Source organism: Danio aesculapii, chromosome 20, assembly GCF_903798145.1.
Source record: "Danio aesculapii chromosome 20, fDanAes4.1, whole genome shotgun sequence".
NCBI lineage: Eukaryota > Metazoa > Chordata > Actinopteri > Cypriniformes > Danionidae > Danio > Danio aesculapii.
In genome coordinates, this window is record NC_079454.1 from 15,472,706 (window position 1) to 15,499,549 (window position 26,844).

Here is a 26,844-nt window from a genome sequence, read left to right on the forward strand (position 1 = left end):
TCAAGCGTCCTGTCCGTCACTGTCCTCCTGCTGCTGTGTGGCTGTCATTTTGCCTGGAAAATCAGAAGAGAAATAGGAGTCTCATTTGCTCCTGTTTGCTCCCTCTCATTCTGGTGATTCCTCTGCTGCTTGCCTTTGAAGATACTGTCTGTCCTCGAAAGAGCTGAGCCTGGCGATGACCAGAGACCCACTTTGCTGAGCAGTATAAAGACATCCCCTCGGAAGGCCTTGGTGAAGATGGCATATAGAAAAGGGTTAGCACAGGAATTCAGAGGGTAAAACAGCACTAACAGGATCTTGGAGTTTGACACAGTGATTAGTGGGTGGTCTAAAACAGCTGTCATAGCATACAATGAAATTGGTGCCATGCAGAGAAAGTCAGTAAATATGAGCACGGCCATACGCTTGGCAATGTTGGTGTCTTGTTGCTAGACTGATGACTGGGATTGTGAACAGCACAGTAGATCTTGATGTAACAGACACAAATGACTACAAAAGCAAGGATGTTAAGAACAAGTACACATATGATGTAGATCTGGTCAACCAGTGTCTGAGTGTCCATGGGCAGACAAATGCTGACCTTCTGGTAGCTGCTGACACCAACAAGTGGCATAAGACCCAGTAACAGGCAAAAGATCCAGCCGACCAGCATTATGACTGAGGCATGGGAGAGACGCAACTTACGATCCAGTCGCATTGCATACGTGATTGCATACCAGCGTTCCAGGGTGATGGTTGTCAGGGTGTAGACTGATAGTTCACTAGCAAAGACAGAAAAGAATCCAGCTAGGCTGCATCCAGGACCGGTCTGCCAATCAATAGCATGATTATAGTATCGGAACGTGTGTGGAGGTCCACAGAAGCAATTAGCAGTAGGTAAATGCCCATGCACAGGTCAGCAAAGGCCAGGTGGCACATTAAAAACCTTGAAACAGACAGTTTGTAGTGGCTGGTCAGAAGCACCAAAAGTACAAGCAGGTTTCCCAACACAGCAAGCAAGCTGACAAACCACACAGACACACGTAGAAAGCTGAAACCCATGATGTCCTCACAAGGGTTGAACTCATCAGGAGCAGGGAAACAGGCAACCTCCTCTCCTTCCTCACACACAATGTAGTCATAGCGACTGTCAAACTCATGGCTGGTGTCTTCCTGGGGGTTTTTCAGTGTTTCACCAAAACCCATATTATCATCTGCATGTTTGTCAAAATAAGTGTGATAATGTACATTGCCAAAAATATCCTGGTGATCATAAGTGTCTCTGAAGAGGGTATCACTCAAGTCGATGCCAGGTTCCATGCTGCTCTGCACTCCAGGAATTGTAAAAGCTCTCACAGATCTCTTTTGAAGTTGATTCTTTCTAGCAGTCAGGTTACAAATGATTTCCTCTATGAACCTGTCAAAAGCAAAAATACTTATGATTACAACCAAAATCACATATGTTTAGAAGAGGCATTTTGCATTCAAACTAAAACTAACATAATATTTATAACTAATTATGTGACAGTGCACACACACACACACACACACACACACACACACACACACACACACACACACACACACACACACACACACACAGAGAGAGAGAGAGAGACACACACAAACACATACCTATATTTACTTATCTAACATACAATAATTAAGATTTGACTGTAGCCACACACCCCCTTTTTTTCTTCAAATTCTTGAATGCACAGCAGTGGCTGGGGTAGGTCAAGTCTGCTGTAACTAAGTGTCTAAAAGTCTTGATTGGTGGTAGCTTTTTAAGGGCCCAAACATTACGAGCACAGAGTTCCCGAAGTGAATCCAACCCTCTGGCTGGGAGAGAAGTAACTCCTGATTCTGACACATCACTAATGAGAAAAGAAGACATAAGACACTCAATAAATCAGAAAAAAGCTCTTCCAATTTGCAATTAAGTTTTCATTATTCCTTGTTTTCCTTTCTTGCATTTTTCCTCACATCCTAAATATGTGGAGATAAAACAGAAGGTAAAGGTGTGTGAGATGAAAGAGATAACTTGGTGTGTCAGATAACGGACACATCTAAAATTTACAGGTATTAGAACCACAATAAAGTAAAGAGCAAACTTATTTCATGAATTCAGATTTGTTTGTTGTATTCAAATGTGGTTCTAAATTGCTGTATCTGACAGGTACCTATAATCTAAGGTAATTTTCAATCCTAAATGCAAATTGAACACCATGATGAATCCTAGTGAAAAATAAATATATTTGTGGAGAGGTAAGCATGATCGAACACCCAATGAGGCGGGAGAGCAGGCTTGGAGCCCGGCGGCTAATCAGCAGGCCAATCAGAAATAATAAATAACACCTGTTTATTCTAGTGATTGGGCCGGAGAGACAACCTTCTTAAGGAGAACAGAAGGAGCAGCCGGGAGAGGAGGGAGAGAGCACACACACACACGCACTACGGGTGTTGTGCACTCATTTAAAAAAATAAATAAAACTTTACGGCATACCTGAATTGCTGACCCTGTCTTCTTCTTCCCTCAATATCGAACTTTGCTACAGTGGTGCCGAAACCCGGGAAGAAGAAGAAACTTTGCTGCCAGAATGGTTACTCCGTCTTCCAGTTCATGTGCGGAAGTCATCCAGGCGCTCGCAGCCCTCCACCAACAACAACATCGTGCGCTGGGGGACCTGAGAGAAAATCTGGAACGACGCTTCCAAGTCCTTGTAGAGGCCCAGCGGGAGGACCGCGAGCTAATCCGGAGTCTGCTGGCCCAGGAGATCCGGCCCGCTCCGACATCTGCTGCCCACCCTCCCATCTCGCTACAGAAGATGGCACCAGAGGATGACCCGGAAGTGTTCCTGAACCTCTTCGAGAGGTTGGCAGAGGCGTGTGGCTGGCCGCGGGCCGAGTGGCCGGTAAGAGTTATCCCCCTGCTGTCAGGCAAAGCCCAAATTGCCGTGCAGCAGCTACCGGCCCAGAATCTCCTGGAGTACGCTCACCTGAAGCGAGCCGTTCTCCAGCGGGACGGCCGCAATCCGGAAGAGCAGCGTCAGCTCTTCCGCTCCATAGAGCTGACTGCCAGTGGCCGGCCCTTCGTGTTCGCTCAGCAGCTCCGTGACGCCTGCCGCAGATGGCTGGTGAAGGATGGCCGGACCACCGACCAGCTGGTGGATGCCGTGGTGCTGGAGCAATTCATCACTCGCCTCCCCTCCCGAACATCGGAGTGGGTCCAGTGCCACCGGCCAGAGGATCTGGAGACGGCCATCCGGCTGGCGGAGGATCACCTGGTGGCGAGGTCCAGGGTCGGCGAAATAACCTCTCTCTCTTCTCCCCCTCTCCCTCTCTCTCCTCCTGTTCCCAGGCCCAGACGGCGGGGACCGCCCACACCAGCACCCAGATGGCGGTGCACAGAGGCGGATCTGCCGAACGTCCCAAGAGGGGCGGGTCCATATCCGGACGGCGGGGTGGAGCCACGACCCCTGGCGGTTCCCCAGACAGCGCCAGGTCTCTCTCCGGTTGAATCGGTTGGTCTTGCTGGCCCTGGGGGTATAGTGAGAAGGGCTGGGCCGATGCATTGGCGTCGCGGGGGCGAGAACAGCACACCACAAATCTGCTCCATAAAGGAGGTGGGTGCGCTGATTTTGGTCCCCGCCACGCCAATCATCGCCCCCGGTCGCGACGGGCTATACCGGATACCAGTGAGTATAAAAGGGGGTACATATCAAGCTTTGGTGGATTCGGGGTGCAACCAAACCTCCATCCACCAAAGCCTGCTTCAAGACACGGCATTGGATACGAGCCGCACAGTAAGGGTAAGGTGTGTGCACAGGGATGTAATACACTACCCGCTAACGGCGAGACATTCAATTCCAGGGTAAAAAGCATAGCGTTGAGGAAGCAGTTAACCCGCACCTTACACACCCGCTAATTCTGGGAACCAATTGGCCTGGATTTAATAGATTATTAGGGGTCTTATGTGCGGGTGTGTCTTGGAAGAAGAAATCGCCGGGTAGGGGGTGTGTCATTCAGCTGGGGGAATCCCAAGCGGTGACGTCACGCGCTGTCTCAGAGGAAGGGCTGGGAATTTCCCGGTGTAAAGACTTTCCCCTGGAACAGTCGCGTGACGACACGCTAAGACATGCACTCGGAAGAGTGCAGGTGATAGATGGGGAAAACCTCCAGCCTGACCGGCCCCTCTCCTATCCATATTTTGCGATCATTAATGACAGGGTGTATCGAGTGACCCAAGACGCTCAGACAAAAGAAGATACTACCCAATTATTAGTACCAAAGTGCCGTCGGGAAATGCTTTTCCAGGTTGCTCATGCTAATCCTATGGCCGGACATTTAGATCAGGCGGCCACATTAAATCGCCTCATGACCCGATTCTTTTGGCCGGGCATTCACGGTGATGTCAGCAGATGGTGCGCTGCGTGCCGTGAATGTCAGCTGGTAAATCCACTGGCCACCCCAAAAGCGCCTTTGCGCCCTTTACCAATTATGGAGATGCCCTTCGAGAGAATTGGTATGGATCTCATCGGGCCATTAGAGCGATCCGCACGCGGGCACCGGTTTGCACTAGTCCTAGTGAATTATGCAACCTGCTACCCGGAAGCAGTAGCGATACGTAACATCTCAGCGAAAAGTGTTGCGGAAGCTCTGTTTCGTATAATCTCCCGAGTGGGAATCCCCAAGGAGATTCTCACTGATCAAGGCACCGCGTTCATGTCACGCACCATGCGCGAACTTTACGGATTATTGGGCATTAAATCCATTCGCACCAGCGTCTATCACCCACAAACAGACGGGCTGGTGGAAAGGTTTAATCGCACGCTTAAATCAATGATCCGTAAATTTGTTCCCGAGGACGCGAACAATTGGGATAAGTGGTTGGAGCCCTTGTTATTTGCTGTGCGGGAGGTTCCCCAAGCCTCCACTGGGTTTTCCCCCTTCGAGCTTCTCTATGGCAGACAGCCCAGAGGGGTTTTGGATGTCATTAGAGAGGCTTGGGAGGACGAGCCTTCTAATAGTAAAAATGAAATTCAGTATATTCTGGACCTTAGAGCAAAACTCCACACACTGGGGCGGCTCTCTACGGAGAATTTGCTTAAGGCTCAGGATGACCAACGCCGGCGATATGACAAGGGCACTAAACTACGTAAATTTGCACAGGGAGATAAAGTCCTTGTACTGCTACCCACTTCCAGCTCTAAATTACTCGCCAAGTGGCAAGGGCCGTTTGTGGTCACACGACGAGTCGGTGATCTCGATTACGAGGTGGTTCGTTCGGACAGAGCTGATTCACGTCAGATCTATCACATTAATCTGCTGAAGCAGTGGAGGGAGCCGGAGGAAGTGGCGCTGTCTACGCTCGTTACTAACGAGGATGACCTGGGGCCAGAGAGCCCCGGCCGGGAACGGCCGGGCGCTCTGGTCACCGGAGGGGATCATCTCTCAGCGAGCCAGCTCCTCGATATCCGGCACCGCCAACGTGAATTCTCTGATGTGTTCTCGGCCCTGCCCGGTCGTACTAACCTGATTCAGCACCATATCGAGACCGAACCGGGCGTGGTCATTAGGACCCGGCCGTATCGCCTACCTGAACACAAGAAAAAAGTAATTCAGGAAGAATTGAGTAATATGTTGAAAATGGGAGTAGTAGAAGAGTCCCACAGCGACTGGGCCAGCCCGATTGTCTTGGTACCCAAGACGGACGACTCGGTCCGGTTCTGTGTGGATTATCGCAAGGTAAATGCGGTGTCGAAATTCAACGCCTATCCAATGCCGCGTATTGACGAGTTGCTCGACCGGTTAGGTGCTGCTCGATTTTACTCGACCTTGGATTTAACGAAGGGTTATTGGCAGATCCCCTTGACTCCAATATCCCGCGAAAAAACGGCTTTCACAACGCCGTTTGGACTACACCAATTAGTGACACTTCCGTTCGGGCTGTTCGGGGCACCGGCAACGTTTCAGCATCTGATGGATAAAATACTCGGCCCTCACGTGGCATATGCCGCTGCTTATTTAGCTGACATCATCATTTACAGTAATGACTGGCAGCGGCATATGCAACACCTGAGGGCGGTATTGTCGGCGCTAAGGCGGGGCCGGGCTCACGGCCTAACCCACGGAAATGCGCAATTGGGCGAGTGGAAGTAAGGTATCTGGGCTTCCACTTAGGCCACGGGCAGGTGCAGCCCCAAATTGATAAGACTGCAGCTATTGCCACCTGTCCGAGACCTAAGACCAAGAAGGAGGTGAGACAGTTTTTGGGGCTGGCAGGATACTATAGGCGTTTTGTCCCTAATTATTCGGCCCTCGTCAGCTCATTGACTGATCTCACTAAAAAGGAGGGACCAGATACAGTCCAATGGTCGGAGCAGTGTTAACAGGCCTTCTCAAAGGTGAAATCTATACTTTGCGGGGGGCCACTATTGCACGCTCCTGATTTTGCTCTCCCCTTTCTGTTACAGACGGATGCATCCGATCAGGGTCTGGGGGTCCGGACGGCTCCCCGGCCTGAGGCTGGCGGTGGGGGTATGTGGAGAGGTAAGCATGATCGAACACCCAATGAGGGGGGAGAGCAGGCTTGGAGCCCGGCGGCTAATCAGCAGGCCAATCAGAAATAATAAATAACACCTGTTTATTCTAGTGATTGGGCCGGAGAGACAACCTTCTTAAGGAGAACAGAAGGAGCAGCCGGGAGAGGAGGGAGAGAGCACACACACACACGCACTACGGGTGTTGTGCACTCATTTAAAAAAAAAAAAAACTTTACGGCTTACCTGAATCGCCGACCCTGTCTTCTTCTTCCCTCAATATCAAACTTTGCTACAATATTAAAATGGATTAGGCATGGATTTATCTTAAATGTAATGTAATGTGTATTTATATATAGTGCATCAACTTAGATGATGGCAATGGGCATCCACAGAACAACGGTGCCAGTGCGCTCACCACACACCCAGCTATTGGTGGACTGGAAAGATAGTAATAGAGTCAATTCGGTGGAGGGGGATGATTGGGAGGCTATGATGGGTAAGGGCTGGTGGAAGGAATATGGCCAGAACATCGGGTTACATCCCTACTCTTTACGAGAAGTGCCATGGGATTTTTCATGACCCCATTGAGTCAGGTTTGATGTCTCATCTGAAAGAAGGTGCCCACTGACAGTATTTGGCATCAGGACTTACACAGACCACAGGTTGACTACTAACACCACTTCAAACAGCAACCTAATTTTTTCCATGTGGTCTCCCATCCAGGTACTGACCAGGCTCAGCTCTGCTTAGCTTCATTGAGTATCCGGTCTTGGGCTGTAGGGTACTGATAATTATACATGCATAATAACTCGTACTCATTCATGCTTCTTTCAATACACTCACAGTAACTTTTTGCACTACAAATAAGTTACACATCCAAATAGAAGTATACAACACACTTCAGTTAGCAACATTCATGTGGCTCAAATCCGGCCACATACCGCATGGAATGATGTCACTTGGACAGTCCGTTCCTTGTTTTGCCAGATCTGGGGCCACAATTAAGCCATAGCAATATCACAACATCAGCCAAAATTCACCCAATGAACCAAAAAACTGATCCTTTTCTGGGCCAGATCTGGCCTACACTTACATGCGGACCATATACCGAATGGAATGATGGCTCTACCCAGCTAAAAGGGAACATTCTCTCAACTTTGGCTAAACATTCCCTACAGGTTGTATTAATTTTTAAAGAAAACATTTTATGTAATCTTCATTCATACATTTCTTTCGGCTTAAAGTCCCTTTATTTATCAGTGGTTGCCACAGCGGAATGAACCACCAACTTATCCAGCACATGTTTTACACAGCAGATGCCCTTTCAGCTGCAACCCATCTCTGGGAAACATCCACTCACACTCATTCACACACATACACTATGGACAATTTAGCCTTCCCAATTCACCTGTACCACATGTCTTTGGACTGTGGGGGAAACAGGAGCACCCAGAGGAAACCCACACGAACGCAGGGAGAGCATGCAAACTCCACCCAGAAATGCCAATTGACCCAGTCGAGGATTGAACCAGCAACCTTCTTCTCCAATGAATGTTCAAAAAAAATAATATTTTTTCCAAAACAATGAACAAGAACATTCTAGCAATGTTTTGAAAATGTTGGTAAGGGACCAGATTAAAGAATGTTCTCTTAGAAAACGTTTTTACAATGTTTTATAAAACCAAAGTAAGAACATTCTCACAGTCACATTAGATAAATGTTTTAAGAACATCATTGAGATGTGAGATGTGAGCATAAAGACATTTGAACAAAGCTAGCATATTTTATCTGCAACATTTTAACAACATTATTAAGATTATTGAAATGGCACCAGATTAAACAATGTTCTCTTAGAAAACTTATAAAGCAATGTTTTATAAAACCAAAGTAACATTCTCACAGTCACATTAGAGAAATGTTATAAGAATATGATTTATTTTCAATAATGAGACAGAAAGACAATTAACTAATTTTAATCTGTACTTATTAAAATATTTAAAATGTCATGTTCAAAAACTTATTGCAGACAAATAAGTAAAACCTAGTGGTTTAAAAATAGTGGCAAAGCATACAGATTTAAAGTGACAATTAATTAGTATTTCATAGAATTAGTAAAATTAGTATTATGTGTCAGAAAATTATTCTTGTTTTAAATATACCTGATTTTTGTTTTATTTGTTACATATACAATGAGCACAAGAATGTAAGAAAATACAGTGCTTTAAACTTTCTTTTTTACATAGTTACAATAAAATAAAATATTTTAAATGGTTATAGAGAAGGGGCGACGCAGTGGCGCAGTAGGTAGAGCTGTCACCTCACAGCAAGAAGGTAGCTGGTTCGAGCCTCGGCTGGGTCAATTGGCATTTCTGTGTGGAGATTGCATGTTCTCTCTGAGTTCTTGTGGGTTTCCTCCAGGTGCTTCGGTTTCCCTCACAGTCCAAAGACATGCGATACAGGTGACTTGGGTAGGCTAAATTGTCCGTAGTGTGTGAGTGTGTGTGGATGTTTCCCAGAGATAAGTTGCGGCTGGAAGGGCATCCGCTGCGTAAAACGTGCTGGATAAGTTGGCGGTTCATTCTGCTGTGGCGACCCCGGATTAATAGAGGGACTAAGTCGAAAAGAAATGAAAATGAATGAATGGTTATAGAGAATGTTTTGTGTCTGTCATATTGTTACTGTACATTTCGGAAACAAAAAGAAAACAAATAATGTTATTAACAAACGTGTAGAATATTTAGAGAATATTGTCTTGACTTTAAGGACAATAAGGATAAGAACTAGAACAAAATACCTGCTGAAAATGTTAGAGAGTATAATAAAATGTTACCATGAACGGGATAAGAATGTTTTAGAGAACGTTTACCTGTCTTTTAAGAGAATGTTTTGGGAAGTAAAATAAAAACAGCATTAGCAGCTTCGCTGATTACAGTTTGACTTCATTTCTGTCATATCTGCAAGAATATTTGATAATTAACAGAGTTTTATATTTTTTATTGAAAATGTTTCCTTTGATCTCACCATCGTGGAGATTTCAAGATGGCGCCGATGACGATGGCTGCCTCCGTGTCATGCTCTGCAGTAGTGTTTGTGTTTTTGTTAGTTTGTCCTGTCTTGAGTAACATTCCTACAATTACTTTCACCAGAGACGAATTGCTGGACATTCGGGCACATACACCACCAAATATTTTTCCATACCTGGATTTATCTGATGTTCTGTTGGACATTGTTACTCAAACGCTTTCAAGCGCGCAGATGAGGAAAGCGTGCAGGCGCGCTTGTGAAACTCAGACAGCGCGGATTTCGGACCGCGTTGCCTAGCATCCATCTGGCAAATCTCCGCTCTCTACCCAACAAAATAGATGAACTCATTCTGCTCTCTCAGACAAACAGGGACACCATACCGGACAACGCACTTCACCTGCCGGGCTATCAGCTGTTCAGAGCGGATCGCGACAAAGAATCAACGCGGAAATCGCGCGGTGGCGGGATTCTTTTATCCTTTACATTAATGAAAGGTGGTGTACAGATGTAACAGTTTTAAAGAAGATGTGCTGTCCAGATCTTGAAGCACTGTTTATTAACTGTAAGCCTTTTTATTCCCCGCTTGAGTTCTGCTCGTTCATCCTCGTCAGTGTTTACATTCCTCCGCACGCGAGCCTGGTGATACAGAAACTAGCTGATCAGATCATGGTGATAGAGCAACAACACCCGGACTCTGTTTTAATCATTCTCTGGGATTTTAACAAAGCAAAACTATCCCGTGAACTGCCAAAATATAGACAGCATGTTACATGTCCCACAAGAGACCGTAACATTTTGGATCACTGCTACACCACAATAAAGGACGCATATCGCTCCGTCCAACGAGCAGCTTTGGGACACTCTGACCATTGTTTGATTCATCTCATTCCAACCTACAGGCAGAAACTGAAAACAGCCAAACCTGAATTATGATCTGTGAAGGGATGGACTAACGAAACACAGCGGGATCTACAAGCCTGTTTTGACCTCACTGACTGGAGTGTTTTTGAAGCTGCTGCAAACGATCTGGATGAGCTCACAGAGACTGTAACATCTTATATCAGTTTCTGTGAAGACGTGTGCATTCCTACCAGGACTCAACTCACATACAACAATGACAAACCATGGTTCACTGTAAAACTCAGACAGCTACGTCAGGCCAAGGAGGTTGCTTACAGGAATGGGGAGGGGGCCTTGTATAAGCAGGCCAAATACACACTGGAAAAGGAGATCAGAGTCGCAAAAAGGAACTATTGAGAAACTAAGGAGTCAGTTCTCTTCCAGCGACTCAGCATCTGTGTGGAAAAGTCTGAAAAACATCACAAACTACAAGACGCCATCCCCCAGCACTGTAGACAATGAACGACTTGCAAACGACCTGAATGAGTTTTACTGCCGGTTTGAGAAAACCCCCCACACCCACTCTGAACTGCTCTTCACGCCACCATTAACACCTCCACCACCCCCCGCCTCCCCCATACCTGCACTTCAGTTCAGTGAATTCCTCGTATGTGTGAACATACCTGGCAATAAAGCTTTTTTGATTCTGAGATCAGAGGCTGCTTAGTTGAGCTCTTGAACCTTTACTCTTCTATCCTAATGTTTCTCTGGCTGTTGTAACTGTGTTTCTGAAACTCATCAGTTATTGTGAGAAAGGCAATGTGAAAATAAACTGTATGTGCTTAATTGTTACAGACCTAATTTCTGGTATTTTATAAGTTAATTCATAAAAAAGAATTGCAAATATTTATATTAATGTTGTGGGGATATTACTGCAGCTTTACATGGAGGGTCAACAAACAATTAGGAAGGAAATAATAAAAATTAATAATTGGAGTGTCATGAACAAAACCTTGAGAACTCTAGCTGCACCTTAAGACACACAGACATCAAGAATCAGAATATAAACCTCTACCACAGTTGCTAAAAAGAAAAAAAGCATAATTCATTCATGTTGCAGTGCCTACTGGGTGCCAGCATAGTTCAAAACTCCCAGCATGAATAAATTATACAGCTTTATGTTCTTAAAATTTCTTTGCCTTTATTTTATTTTGTTTTTGGGGGGTAATATTTCAGTGGAGTGTTTTGTATTGTTCAGTTTTTTTTTTGGTCACCATTATTGAGATTCAAAGACAGATCTAACCTGTTTTTGAGAAAGTAGGCAGAGTGTCTGAATTGTCACCAGTTTAGTCCATTAGACAATGTGATTGACCACAAATAAGTGAATCACTGAAGAAAAGAACAAGAAATAAAACTACAGACACAGCCTCACGCCAAACCAACTGAATTAAAACAGATAATTAAACAACTCATTAAATCACTGATTACAGTTTGAATTCATTTCTGTCATATCTGCAAAGAATATTTGATAATTACCAGAGATTTATATTTTTATTGAAAATGTTTGATTTGACCTCACCATCATGGAGATCAGAGGTTACTTAAGTTGGGTTCTTGAACCTTTATTTTTCTACCTTAATGTTTCTGAAACTTATCGTTTATAGCAAGAATGGCAAAGAAAAAATATGCTGCATGTACTTAATTGTAACAGATACAATTTCTAGTATTTTGTAAGTTAATTCGGAAAAAAGAACTGATATATATATATATATATATATATATATATATATATATATATATATATATATATATATATATATATATATATATAATATATATATATATATATTAATGCTGTTTGAGACGATACTGCAGCTTTTCATGAAGGGGCAACAAACAATTAGGATGGAAACATTAAAAATTAATAACTAAAGCATCACGCACAAAAAGACACAGAGATCAAGAATCAGGATATGAACCTCAACCATGATTGCTAAAAAGAAAAAAGCTGCATAATTCATTCATGCCGCAATGCATGCTGAAATAAAACTCCCAGTATGCATTGCAGCTTGAATAAATTATCCAGCTTTATGTTGTTACAATTTCTTTCTTTGTCTTTATTTTATTTTGTTTTGGGGTGTAATATTTCAGTAGAGTGTTTTGTATTGTTCAGGTTTTTTATTAGTTTTTTATTTTTTGTTTGTCACAATTACTGAGATTCAAAGAATACTTGTTGATGTCTGTGTGTTTAAAAGTTTTTGTCACAGTTCAAACACTTTCATTGTGAATGGTGTATTTAGACCTGTTAAACCATCATTGACTGCTGAAGCTCCAGTGGTTTCATTTATGTATGTTGTTAATATCTCTTACAGAACTAACATGATATTGAATGAATTAATAAGTCAGGGAGGGTGGATTTGATCTCATAGTTAATCTCTCAGACTCTTTCTTATATTTTCTTTTGGCTTTTCATGATATTCAAATAGTGTAATTATCACAATTAATTATAGCAGCCAGAATAAAAACTAGTTTTAAAACAAGAAGAAGAGCCCATCAAAAGCAGACGCTGACCTCCATCATGTTGACTTCAAATGAGCAACAGAAATTTCATTAAGAGTTTTTTATTCATGTGACAGAAATAGTCAAAGTCAAAGGTCAACAATAATTGAAGCTCCTGATGTTTGTGGAATTGTTTAATGATCTCTGCTGAGATCTTGAGAAATAAAAGTTTTATTGTGTAATTATTTTTATGTTAATAATTATTATTTTATTTAGAGTTTTTTTTCAGTTGATTTCATCTTTGATTTTGGCTGTAATTTGTGTTATTTGGTCTTGTTTTTCTTTCCTTCAGTGATTCTGCTTGTTAACAGTTGTTCATCAATAGAGAAACAATTCTCAATCCTCCTTTAATTAGACAGTTAATTATCTCATTACCTTCATCGCTGCCTGAGTGTTCAACCCTCTGTAGTGAGGACACTAGTGAGGATTTTGCTCTGGGATTTAAGGGGTTAAATGTGTTCGAGGAAAAATACACACTGCGGAATGTATTTTTAAATGAAATATTCTCTAAATTGAATTTACAAATGTGAAATGTTAAAAACTGTAGATTACTGGCAACCACAGTTGCCGGTAGTTTTGCGTAAAATCAAAAAAAAAAAAAAGCAAAATACTGTAAAACGTTTTTTTTTTTTGTGTCATCATTGTGGAGGATAGTAGCATCTGTGTGTAAGTCCAAGATGAATTAAAGGCATCTGTTGTTATGCTACATCTTCTTATATTTAAATGTAAATGTGTAGTTACTATGCAGGATAAACCTCTTTTTTATAATTGCACTCAGTTCATGAAATACGGTTATTTACCGTAAATTTAACAGTTTTATAAAATGTCTGTTTTTTTAATGAAAATCCTGGCAACCGCAGCTGCTGGTATTTTTCTGTAAATTTAACGGATTTTTTTAACAGTGTGTTTTTAATACTGCATCTTTTATTCATTCATTCATTTTCTTTTAGGCTTAGTCCCTTATTAATCTGGGGTCGCCACAGCGGAATGAACCACCAACATATCCAGCATATGTTTTACACAGCAAATGCCCTTCCAGCTGCAACCAATCACTGCGAAACACACACACAACACACACACACACACACACACACACAATATATTTATATATTATATATATATATATATATATATATATATATATATATATTATATATATATATGTATGTGTGTGTTGGTGTGTGTGTGTGTGTGCGTGGTGTGTGTGTGTGTGTATCTTAGAGTTTTATTTATTTGATAGTTTATTTAACATTTCTTGTTTGTAAAGGCTAAATACAAATAAAAAGTGGACAATACTGTTTTGTGTGTGTGTGTGTGTGTGTGTGTGTGTGTGCGTGCGTGCGTGCGTGCGTGCGTGCGTGCGTGCGTGCGCGTGTATGTGTGTGTGTGTATCACACACTCTTAGCAATGCGATGTGGCTGTAAAATCGGTACTGGTGGGAGGCATGCGTTGGGCCTTATTGTCCCACTAGTGACGATATACAGCCACATTGCACTGCTATGAGTGTGACGGCATAACAATTGTTTGACGGCATAATTCTGTATATAAAGAAGAAAATAAAACACAGAAAGTTTCAAAATTATTTTATAAGAGTGTGGGAATATAAATTTATATAATCTATATATAACTAAAAAGTAGTTTTTAAGGTGTGACAGACCTTAAAATGTCTGGTTTCCTGAGCCCTGACTGTCTCCAAAGTAATGCAAATTGTCAGTTTCACAGCAGCACGCTGTAAGTATTGTCTTCTCAAGCTGGTCAACTGGTTTCTGTCCTCCAGAACATCATTTGCACACTGTTTTAATGCTAAATGGGTACTGATATGCTTGAGGTTGGGCCTGGAAAGGCAATTTACCCCTGCCGACAACAACACTTCATTTGCATGCTATGTTTTAGACTGTCCCCACCCTACATGTATCAATGTCTGTAAAACTGTATAACTGAGTGTCTGCTGTGCAGTGGAGAGTTTCTTTCAATGATGCCACGCTGAGTTCTTCTTATTAAAGGATTCTACTTTGAAGATACCCAAAAGTTCTCCCTGTTTTTTTGGGGCTCGTCTTATTTCACACAGTTTTAGTGCCGTGAGCCAGACTAGAGAAATTTACAACAAGAGCAACTACTTTCTTCCCGCCATTCATTCACATCTGCAACTGGCGTCAGAACAGCAGAAACCGTTGCTGCTTCACAAACATCATTTTAGAGCTAGTATTTGAATGATTCCCTAGTGTAATCACATTTTAAGATTATAAGGCGGAATGGCTATGAAATGGCATCAGTCTGCAGAGATTTCCCAATATTTCTCTGTTGCAATCAACTACAGCTCTAGTCACACAATAACTCACAGAATGTGAAACTGAAATACAAATCCATACACTCAAAAGTTGCAACTTTAAATAATAACATCTTTAAATGAACAATCATATGATGGCTGTTTTCCAATGGGCTTTCTTAAGCATTCTAGCGTCCTTGTGTTCTTAGTATAACATCATAATCAACTGCCAAAGTTTAGTTGTAACACTCAAGAAAAGAAAAAACAGAGAAAGCGTGAAAGAACCCAGATGTGTTCTTGATATCGAGGATGCATCGATGCAGACTTGAGCACAGTACTCACTCAAAAAGTCCCAGGAAGTCATTGTGGCTGAGCAAAGGAGGTGGAAAGTGCAACATTTTATAAAGATATATTATTAAAGAAGTTTTTTCTAAATGAGTTGGTGTGAAAGTAAACATTTACATGAAGGCCTAATAAACACATCAAGGGTGTTTATTGCTGATATTCATATTAAAATGTGTATTAAAGACATGTTCTATATTCTCAGTCTTCCGGTTCATTGTTCTGAGGTAACTCGGCAAGACCACTCTTCACAAGAACATGAACACAAGTTCGTTCTCTCCATTCTTGGAATTGAGAAATAGTCAATGTTCTGATTCAGTCTATTGTGATGACATCACTAACTGTATTGACATTTATTGAGGAGTTAATTTTGGGAGGTACCAAGATGGCAGCCTGAACAGATGCATTTTTAAGTGCTTGCACCAAGTGTTCTTTACAGACATTGCTAATGCGCGCTCGCATTTTTAAAACATTTTGTTGTGTGTTAATCTTCCCAATAATATAATCAGAAGGTCATGATTTGCACTTATTAAATAATTGCTTCATACAGTTTTTCTTTTACATTCTTAGGTGATACAAAACACAAAAATTTCGGCACAGTGCCTTCCTCGGTGTGTGACACAATCCTCTCACTCCACCCTTTTGTCCCACAATCAATCACATTGCGTCATTAGTTAGGTGGCCACTTTGATTAAAAACTCATTTTCATTTAAATATACCATAATTAACCACACAAGAAATATTTACCTTCACCTTCAAAAACATTATTTCACAGAAAAATAGCATATCAATTATCATCATTCACTTATTCATGTCTACATCAATACAATGAAAATCTGACAGTTTCATCTCATTATTTGTATCAGTACATCTTCAAAATCCATGATTCATAATATTATAGCTAAACAACAAACTGTTAAAGAAACACAGAAAGCTCTAATTCCTCCATTCCTCTTGGTGTAAGTGATTTTAATTTATGAATCCAGAGCGCTTATCTTTGTAATAATCTATTATTCAGAATACCTCCTAATGTAACTCAAATACTTCTTCGATACCTATGCATTCTAGTTGTTTAACGTCATGTGCAAAATCTATAAAATGTCTTGCTACTGCCGAAGTTATATCTTGTTGTCATATACTTGATTTATTTTCAATAAATCACAACTTCAACTGACATGATGACTTCCCTATACAGTATCTTTTGGCACAGACTTTTTAACATGTAGACCACATTACGAGTAGAGCAGGTAATGCATGTTTTTATTTTTATACTTTTTTATACTTATTTTTATACTTTTACTTGTTGCTGGATTAAAAAATTGTTTACACTTTATCAAATTCTGGTGCCCGCGTTAAGAGTATTTCTGCACAGATACCTACTATTCTGAGCGCTGCCGAGAGCCTCGGTGCTGTCGTCCTCCACTGGACCGCTTCCTACCTACCGTTAAGGAAATTAAAGGTTCAGTAGACTTTTTGCTCTGAATGAATGGCTTTTAACATGGTGTAAGAACAGTTATTGCTCTTTGCCAATAACTGGAAAAGTTTCTGGGAGTGTCCTAGGCTTTTCTGTGCTGACGGCCTGCATCCTAGTTGAGCTGGAGCTGAACTCCTGTCGGACAACATCTCCAGGACGCTTTGTTCAATCTAATTAGTAAGTAAAAATTCATAAAATTCACATTTTAACCATATAGACTCTTGTTCGTCCCACTTAAATAACAGCAATACATATCTGGCTAACCCCATAGAGACCGTGGCTGTTCCTCGTATTATTAGATCAAGAAATAAACGTACTGTGTGCTCCAGAAAAAAAGTCTATTAAGAGTCAAACCAGAAAAAAAAAAGTGAAAATACAAATTTCGTAAAGCTTGGTCTCCTAAACATCAGGTCACTAGCACCTAAAGCACTTATCATAAATGAAATAATAACAGATAACAATCTTAATGCACTCTGTCTCACTGAAACCTGGCTGAAACAAAATGACTATAATAGTTTAAATGAAGCAACTCCTCCAAGATTCTTATATAAACATGAGGCTCATCAAACTGGTCGTGGTGGTGGAGTTGCATAATCTTTAGTGATATTCTTAATGTTAATCAGAGAGAAACAGACTTATGTTTAACTCTTTTGAAGTATTAGCGCTTAATGTTATGCTTCCGGACATTATGCAAAAGCCTATGTAAATATATAAACCCCCAGGACCCTATGTCAATTATCTAAAAGAGTTTTCTGATTTTATTTCTGACTTACTAGTTAAAGCTGATAAAATACTAATTGTAGGACACTTTAACATCCACGACACATTAGGGCTCTCGTTTATGGATTTACTACATTCACTTGGGATAAAGCAAAATGTTGTTGGTCCAACCCATTGCTTAAAGTATACATTAGATCTAATTCTGTCTTATGGAATTGAGGTCATTGAGGAATTGAGGACATTATACCACAAGTGATGATATTACAGACCACCACCTCTTACTATATAGGCTGCTTTTACCTGAAAACCTGTCCACCAAAGATGAATTCAAAAATAACTTACCTGATCTTTCTCTATTTCAAAATGCACTCGCAAACGCAAATGACCTTGATGTAGTAACCAGCAGTATGGATGCCACCTTTACTAGCACACTAAATACTGTGGCACCCATCAAATTAAAAAAGGCTAGAGAGAATAAAACTACACCATGGAATAATAGTGATAATAATAATAATACTCGCGCTCTTAAAACAGCAACCCGTGCCCTGGAGCGTAAATTCAATTCAATTCAATTCACCTTTATTTGTATAGCGCTTATACAATGTAGATTGTGTCAAAGCAGCTTCACATAAAAGGTCATAGTAAATTGGAACAGTGTTCAGTTTGTAGTGTTTAAGTTCAGTTCAGTTTAGCTCAGTTCAGTGTGGTTTAATAATCACTTCTGAGAGTCCAAACACTGAAGAGCAAATCCAACGATGCGCAGCTCTATAGATCCTGAACCATGCAAGCCAGTGGCGACAGCGGAGAGGGGAAAAAAAACTTCACTAAATGGCGGAAGTGAAGAAAAAAAAAAAAAAAAAAATAAAATGTTTAAAAAAAAAAAAATAAATAAAATAAATTAGACGTCTGTAGAATTGCGTACAAAGACCAATTCCAATTCCAACAAAATTACTGAAAGAATCGCTACCTGTTATAGGAGAACCTCTTCTTAACATTATCAACTCTTCTTTATCTTTAGGCCATGTTCCAAATCCTTACAAGCCAGCTTTTATTAAGCCTATTATTAAGAAACCACAACTGGACCCCAGCAACCTTGCTAATTATAGGCCTATTTCAAATCTTCCATTTATGTCTAAAATACTAGAAAAAGTTGTTTCTGCCCAATTATGCTCCTTTCTGCTGAGGAACAATGTTTTTGAAGTGTTTCAGTCAGGTTTCAGGGCTCATCACAGAATAGAAACTTCATTAGTAAAAATAACCAACGATTTACTCTTAGCTACTGACCAAGGGTGCATCTTGCTATTAGTTTTACTCGAACTTAGTGCCGCATTTGACACCATTAACCACAATATCATCATAAATTGCTTAAAGTCTACAGGAGTCCTAGGGACAGGCCTTACAATGGTTTAAGTCATACTTAGCTGACCGTTACCAGTTTGTGAAAATTAATGGACAGCCTTCACAAGTCAGCCCAGTATAGTATGGGGTGCCTCGAGGATCAGTTTTAGGCCTTTTGCTGTTTACAATATGCATGCTACCCCTGGGAGACATTATTAGAAGACATGGGATCAGCTTTCACTGCTATGCAGACGATACTCAATTGTATATTTCAACTAAACCCGATGAGATGTCTGAACTGTCTAAGCTAACTGAGTGTATTAAAGATGTTAAAGACTGGATGACCAACAATTTTCTTCTCTTAAACTCAGACAAAACAGAATTATTACTTATTGGGCCTAAATCCTGTTCACAGCAGATCTCACAACTCAACCTACAACAAGAGGGATACAAAGTTAGCGTTAGCTCTACCATAAAAGATCTGGGTGTCATATTAGACAGTAAACATTATATATCCTATGTCACAAAAACTGCCTTCTTTCATCTGAGAAATATCGCAAAGTTACGAAGTAAATGAGATGCTATCCACCTCAGATGCAGAAAAACTAGTCCATGTCTTTATGACTTCTAGGCTGGATTACTGTAATGCTCTGTTTGCTGGCTGTCCAGCATCCTCTATTAAAAACTTCAGCTAGTACAAAATGCAGCTGCCAGAGTTCTCCTTACACTGGCTGCCTGTTAAGTTTCGTATTAAATTTAAAATATTGCTTCTTACCTATAAAGCTTCAAATAATCTAGCTCCTGTTTATCTAACCAACCTTCTTTCTCGCTACAATCCAACCCGCTCTTTAAGATCTCAAAACTTAGGGCTTCTGGTAGTACCTAGAATAGCAAAATCGAGTAAAGGAGGTCGAGCATTCTCATTTATGGCTCTCAAACTCTGAGGTCCAGCTTCCAGCCTCCGGCGCCTCGACTGCAGCTCTGCACAAGACGTTTGGCCAGAGGAGAAGTGGTTGTGCCCAACTGAGCCTGGTTTCTCTCAAAGTTTTTTAATTCTTCACTTTCGCCAATAGGTGAAGTTTTTTACTCGCAGCTGTCTCCACTGGCTTGCATGGTTCGGGATCTGTAAAGCTGCGCATCGATGGATTACTCTTCAGTGTTTGGACTCTCAGTAGCGAATATTAAACCACACTGAACTGAGCTAAACAAAACTGAACTTAAACACTGAAAAACTGAACTACACTGTTTCAATTTACTATGATCTTCTATGTGAAGCTGCTCTGACACAATCTACATTGTAAAAGCGCTATACAAATAAAGGTGAATTGAATTGAACTGAATTCTGACATGTGGCAAAATTTCGGCACGAAAAACAACCTTGTATGAAAGTAGATTTCTTATTTCTTATTATTTCAGATTTAATCATCATATCTGCAAAATTTTGGGATCTTTTAAAGGTAAATAATGGATGATGTTCAACTTTATATTTAAAGATTTTCGTATATGCCAATATTTATGGATCATTGATTTAATAAAATTGCTATGTTCCTTATATGTAAGCAATTTACTGAAAACTCTTTTAATTTCTTAGTAGGTTTTACTGTTTTTTTAAATATCTTGTCGATTTATTTACCTTACCTAGTGCTTCATTCAACCAACTTTGCGGATATCCTCTCGAACGAAATCTTTGAAATAATGTGTTTTTTTGTTTATCAAACTCTTCCACAGTGCTACAATTATGTTTCAGTCTATGTAACTGACTGACTGACTGACTGGCAAACTCAGTTTAATGTGGACTGGATTGTAACTGTCCATAGATAATACCATGTTTTTGTCTGTTGGTTTTCGATATATTGTTGTTTGTAATGTCTTATTTACTCTACTTACTTTTACATCCAAAAAATGAAATCTATGCTTTTCTGTCGTAAATTTAATAGAAGGAATTTTTAATTCATAAAAGTTGTAAATGGTCAAATTTTTGTTCTGTGCTTGACTATATCATAAACAACCGTCTATATATCTCATCCAAACTTTAATACTCAATTGGAATGGATTATTATTATAAATATAATCGTTTTTAAATTTTCCCATAAACAAGTTTGCATAATTAGGTGCCAGTGGAGTGCCCATAAACAAGTTTGCATAATTAGGTGCCAGTGGAGTGCCCATGGCAGTACCTTGTACTTGCAAATAAAAGTCTTTCTTGAACAAAAAATTACATTTGGTTAAAATTATTTTTGTAAGATTTAATATATATTGTGTTGGTAATCTCTCATCATTGTTTGTACGGTAAAATTTTAATGCGTCCAAGCATGCTTCATTTAATGAACTGGACAATCTTATATTTAATTTATGAGATAAGGAATTATCCACTGAACAAACTGAAGTGCTGAGTAAAGGGTTATCATTTGTGCCATAAATACATCAAATCCTTTTACGGTCAAAGTTGATGTATTTAAATTCTTTAGGAATGTAAAATTGAGTAGTTTTCTTTAAAGAGCCCCTATTTACATAAAATAGGGTCATATTTTGATTGTAAGGGTCTCCAACAACAGTCTAATATGCATGCAAGATCAAAAAAACACTTTCATGGTCTTATAATCTGCATTTATTTTTACCTACTTATCCCAGCGACTCCCATATAAATCGTTCAGCGATTCATTTGTTCCCAAACCCCGCCTCAGCGCGAAGCTAATCTGCGCTGATTGGACCGATGACAGCCTGCTGCGATTGGTCGACACTGACAGCCTTCAGCACGAGACATGCCCAGCTGAGAATCAACATTTAAAAGTAGTCACGTGCATACATGCTTCATAGTGTAAGGCGTGGATTTTGGCTGCCAGTGGGTAAATGTAAATACAGACGATGGACTTGAAAATACCGACGACTAACTATCTTATAACTCCAAGAACTGGCAAGGAGATCTCCTAGCTTGTCACACTCTACCTGCTCTTTTGTACACACACACGCACGCACGCATGCACACACACACCCACACACACACACACACACACACACACACACACACACACACACACACCACACACACACACACACACACACACACACACACACCAACACACACACACACACACCACCACCACACACACAACCACACACCCACACACACACACACAACACACACACACCCACACACACAACACACAATCCTCCTCAAAACACACACAACAACACACGCATTACCCTCCTCCTCAGAGGATACAACACACACTCACGTCTAGAGCGCCAGTTCAGCTTGCTGGGTGCAATTTAGAAACTTACCTCGAACCTGAGCTGAACTATTTTGAAACTTGACCGTTGCATGTGTGTAGGAACAGCTGACGATCCGTAAACAAAGCGGCGCACGTTGCGTTTTCAACGTGGCTTTACACGCAAAATGAGAATTTAAAGAGTTAACCGGCTACAGTACACGCGGTTACAAGTAACAAAACACAACTAAATACATAATTTGCAAGCTAGAGTAAACGAGGCAACAATTTAATCGCACGTACTTACACTTGTGAAATGGACGAAGAAAACTGATCCATGATGCACGGCCATGTTCTGACAGTCTTTACTGATCCTTCCTTTAACAAACGGCCGATGAAGTCTTCTTTGTAAGCATGTAGTTTCCAGAAGCACTCGAACTGCTCAAGGCTGGGCTATAATGCTCAGGGCCGGACCAAGCTGAACTGCCGCTCTAGGCAAAGGACGCCGGCCTCAACTCAAAAATGAAAACGAAAGTGATTCGTTAGCAAAGTGAGGAGTTTTAAATAGTTTTAAACACTGTACACTTACAGATTTAAGCCTTAGCTGGATATTTCACTTCATCTAGAGCTGTGTTAAACACTACATGGAAGGGCATTTTCAAAAACCCATAATATGGGCTCTTTAATTCAAATATAAATCAAACCCCATATACACAACAATTTTAACCTAAGAGAACTTTTACTCCAGTGGTTCACAACCATTCAGTAAACACCTTTTGTAGACATGTTGAAAATGATGTGGAATAAATGATGCAAGAATCCGAAAAAGCACCGTAAAAAAACTAAATCTAATCTTTCCACATTAACCAATCATCCAACATTGACCATTAAACAAGCAGAAAATGGTGGTGGAATTGTAATTATGAACGCTAATGTATATGTTGAGAAAGTAAAACATTAAAGGATGAGAAATTCATAAGAAACTTATCTTCAATCCGACTACGTCTTACAAAAAACAAATTGATTAGATTTTACAAAAGGGATTAGATATTAAATAGATTAATGAACAAGAATTTAAATATTTAAAGAATGAATATGCTAGGATTCCTGTTTTATATACTTTTCCTAAAATCCATAAATCATTACAAGATCCTCCTACAGTTGGTGAGAGTTCAATGTGGCCATTACCGCCGCACGACCTACCCCAACCTCTCTCAAGGAAAAGACTGTGTTTTTAGGTATGACTGCAGTTTTGCGACTATGCTGCCAGGTGGCACAAAGGGACGGGATGCGAACGAACAGAATTAGACTATACATTAGCTGTAAATACTATGCCATTTGTAAATAAAGATAACAATAAAACAAAGCATTATTAATCATTAAAAATACAACTAGGCTACATTATTTAAAGGAATTAAGAATAACAAATAACCATTGGGGTGAAGTGCTTAAGTCCGCTATATGCTTCAGCACCAAACACTAATTGCCATGAGATTGTGTTGGTTTGTTGAATAAAATAATAATAATCTAGCCTAATAAAATAAAGTGAAATATTCACCATTTCATAGAAGCCTATATTAACTGAAAGAAGGATATTTCTGGTCACAGTTTGACATAGAGGAGTTGACAAACCAGCGCTGATGCTGATCTCCTCTGTGCTGCCTGGGGCAGTGTCATAACCTCAACAAATAGGCAATTGATGATTTAGTGTAGGCTACAACCAACAAACCAACCTTTTTAATTTGGAAAATTACAGTTATTAATAGTTCTTATATAATAATTTTTAATAGCCTACATAGCCTAATCTACGAATCAAACTAATGCAAAGTTTTTCTTGATCTTTGCATGATGATATTTTCGCACCAAACTAAGGCTTTCATTTCACAGCTTATAAAACATGTATGCAAATTAAGCATATTATTAAGCATAAACATATTATGCCTTAAGGCTCATTGTCATTGTCTTTCATTACACGCAGCCCGTGCACACATGAATCGCGAGTGAGACAGTCATAATCATAAAAATAATCTTTAAACTAATGACTTCAATTAGAAATGTTGACAAAGTATTTGTAATATAATAGCGGAGCATTAATTAACCTTCCTGTCGTTCGGGTCAAATCTGACCGATTTACAACTTAAATCACTCATAAATATTGTATTTTACATCTGATTGCCTCAAAGCCTTCTGATATCCTCCACACTATGTATTTGAACAAATAAAAGTGATGATCCCCTCTTTCATGAATTTTTGAGTGTTTTAATCAACCTTGTTACACTGTGTGGTTCTCGGTCAAAAGTGACCGCCATAGGAAATGAATGGGTATCCAGGCTACATTCATTCATCAGACAGAAAACATCCCCTCACACAACCCCAACTCACTCGCTCGCTCACTTACTCACTTCAGACTGAACAATGTCTTTTGCAGGTACACGCTTTATGCGCTTTGTGCTGATCCTCTAGCCTGATCTCACAAGAAAACATAACTATTTACGTTTTGTCAGTTTAGTGGCTAATTCATATGAGTTCAGTCATACAAAATTATAAATTACAATTTTTAAAAGGAGGCATGGCACCCAATCCCACGCCTACACCCAATTGTCATTGGGGATAAGCAAATTGTAAAAAACTGTATGAAATAAGATCACACAAATTCATATGGATTAGCAACTAAACCAATAAGATGAATTGCCATGAAAGTGTTGGATCCTCCAACGTGAATCAACTTCCTGATAAAATAGTTATCATTTCTTCACACAGACTAGACAGGTGTCTGTTATGTGAATCCATCTGTGTGTGTCTTTTCTTTCTTTCTTTCTTTCTTTCTTTCTTTCTTTCAATCTCCGTTCAGCCAATTTCTGAGTCTAGCAGGAGAACTTTTAGCTTAGCTTAGCAACAATTATTTATTATATTAGACTGTTATTATTTCGCTCAAAAATGACCAAAGTAAAACTAGTGCTAGTTCTGTGCTGAAGCATGTGTAGCGGACAGGTATACTATATAGTATATAATAGTTTCGTTTTTACATATAGTATTGCATTAATTTGCATAGACGTTAAATATTTTATTGGCCTAAAATGAACGCATTGATTCTGAGTTGTTATTTAAAACATAAACCTGTGTTTTAATGATGGATGTGGGTGTCACAAAAATCAACCTGCTTTGGCCCAGAGAAAGAGGCTATTAAAGTACGATGCATCGTTTGGGAAAAGAACGATGTAGTGATTAGTGTTTCCCAAAACCCTTAGTTTTTCTGGTGCAGATCCATCATTTGAATCACGTTAGTTATAATGTAAAATGCCCATAATGAAAGCACACCATCGCATCATCACAAGGGCATTAAAATGAAGACAACCGAAACAAACAAATGACAGGTTACTATACAGCATTACAATATATGTCTATAGCACAGGCCTATGTATCTCCATTCATTATATTTATTCACTCACCGACCGACTGTTGGTATCGTGCATCGAGTGGTCTCGCCAACAGAGGGACCCAGCGCAGTGAGCGCACCTACCATAATATAAAACCACAGAAATTCTCCGGTAATAATTCAGTATGAAATGTACTTTATAACACCCTCGTTTTGATACACGTTGTCAAACCTTCAACCCAAATGCTCCGAGAGAGACCTAAAACATATAAATTTTTCCCTAGGCTATATGACACTCAATAGGCAATTCCCCATATTAAGGGAATCATTTAAGGATGTTGCATATTATTCAGTGTTCTAGCACATAAGATAAGTAATAAAATATAGCCTATATTTCGTGGCGCTCAGCAGCTATCTACTAATAAAGCTCTACATTGTAACACGTGGATGACAGAGACAACGTTAAGATCCAAGTGCAGGTTTATTCGGTAGTCAGGCAAGCAAGGGTCAACACAGGTGCAAACAGATGAATAAGGCAAATCCAGAATCGTAGTCACTATAACAGGCGAGAGGTCGGAAGGCAGGCAGTGAACATGGACAAACAGACACAAACTTGGCAAGGGTCAAAACTCGGAGAAACAAGACTAAGGAAAACGCGTTGAATGGTCACTTTACAGGTAAACAAGACACGGCCAGGAAGTGAGTGTGTGTGCTGTTAAGTTCTGCGTGTAATCAGTCCAGAAGCTGCATCGGCTGTGGGAGTCTAATCAGTGGAGACTTGGAGCAGGTGTGTGTGTGTGTGGCATGATGAATATGTAGTCCATAAGTTGTAGTCCATGTGAAGTGTGTGTGTGCTTACCAGCGACCTCTTGTGGTTAGGATGCTGGTAATCATGACGAGCCCCTCTAAGGAGTGGCTTCCAGACACTCCTAATACTGATCAGGCGGGAGGTGGAGCAGAGCAGAGGCGGAACAGGGGGAGGAATGGAGGGCCAGGACCATGCAGCGGAGGTGTACCTGGGGCATGGAGTTGTGGAGGGCCTGGAGCGTGGAACTGCGGAGGGTCTGGGTCGTGGAGTTGCGGAGGGCCTGGGGCGTGGAGCTGCGGAGGGCCTGGGGTGTGGAGCTGCAGTATGTCGGGGGGCTTAGGTTCAGCAGGCATTGGCGGGTCAT

General features: G+C 40.6%; 1 pseudogene; it reads right to left on the bottom strand.

The window, feature by feature from the left end:
- Positions 1-26,844, bottom strand: LOC130247940 (thyrotropin receptor-like; annotated as a pseudogene).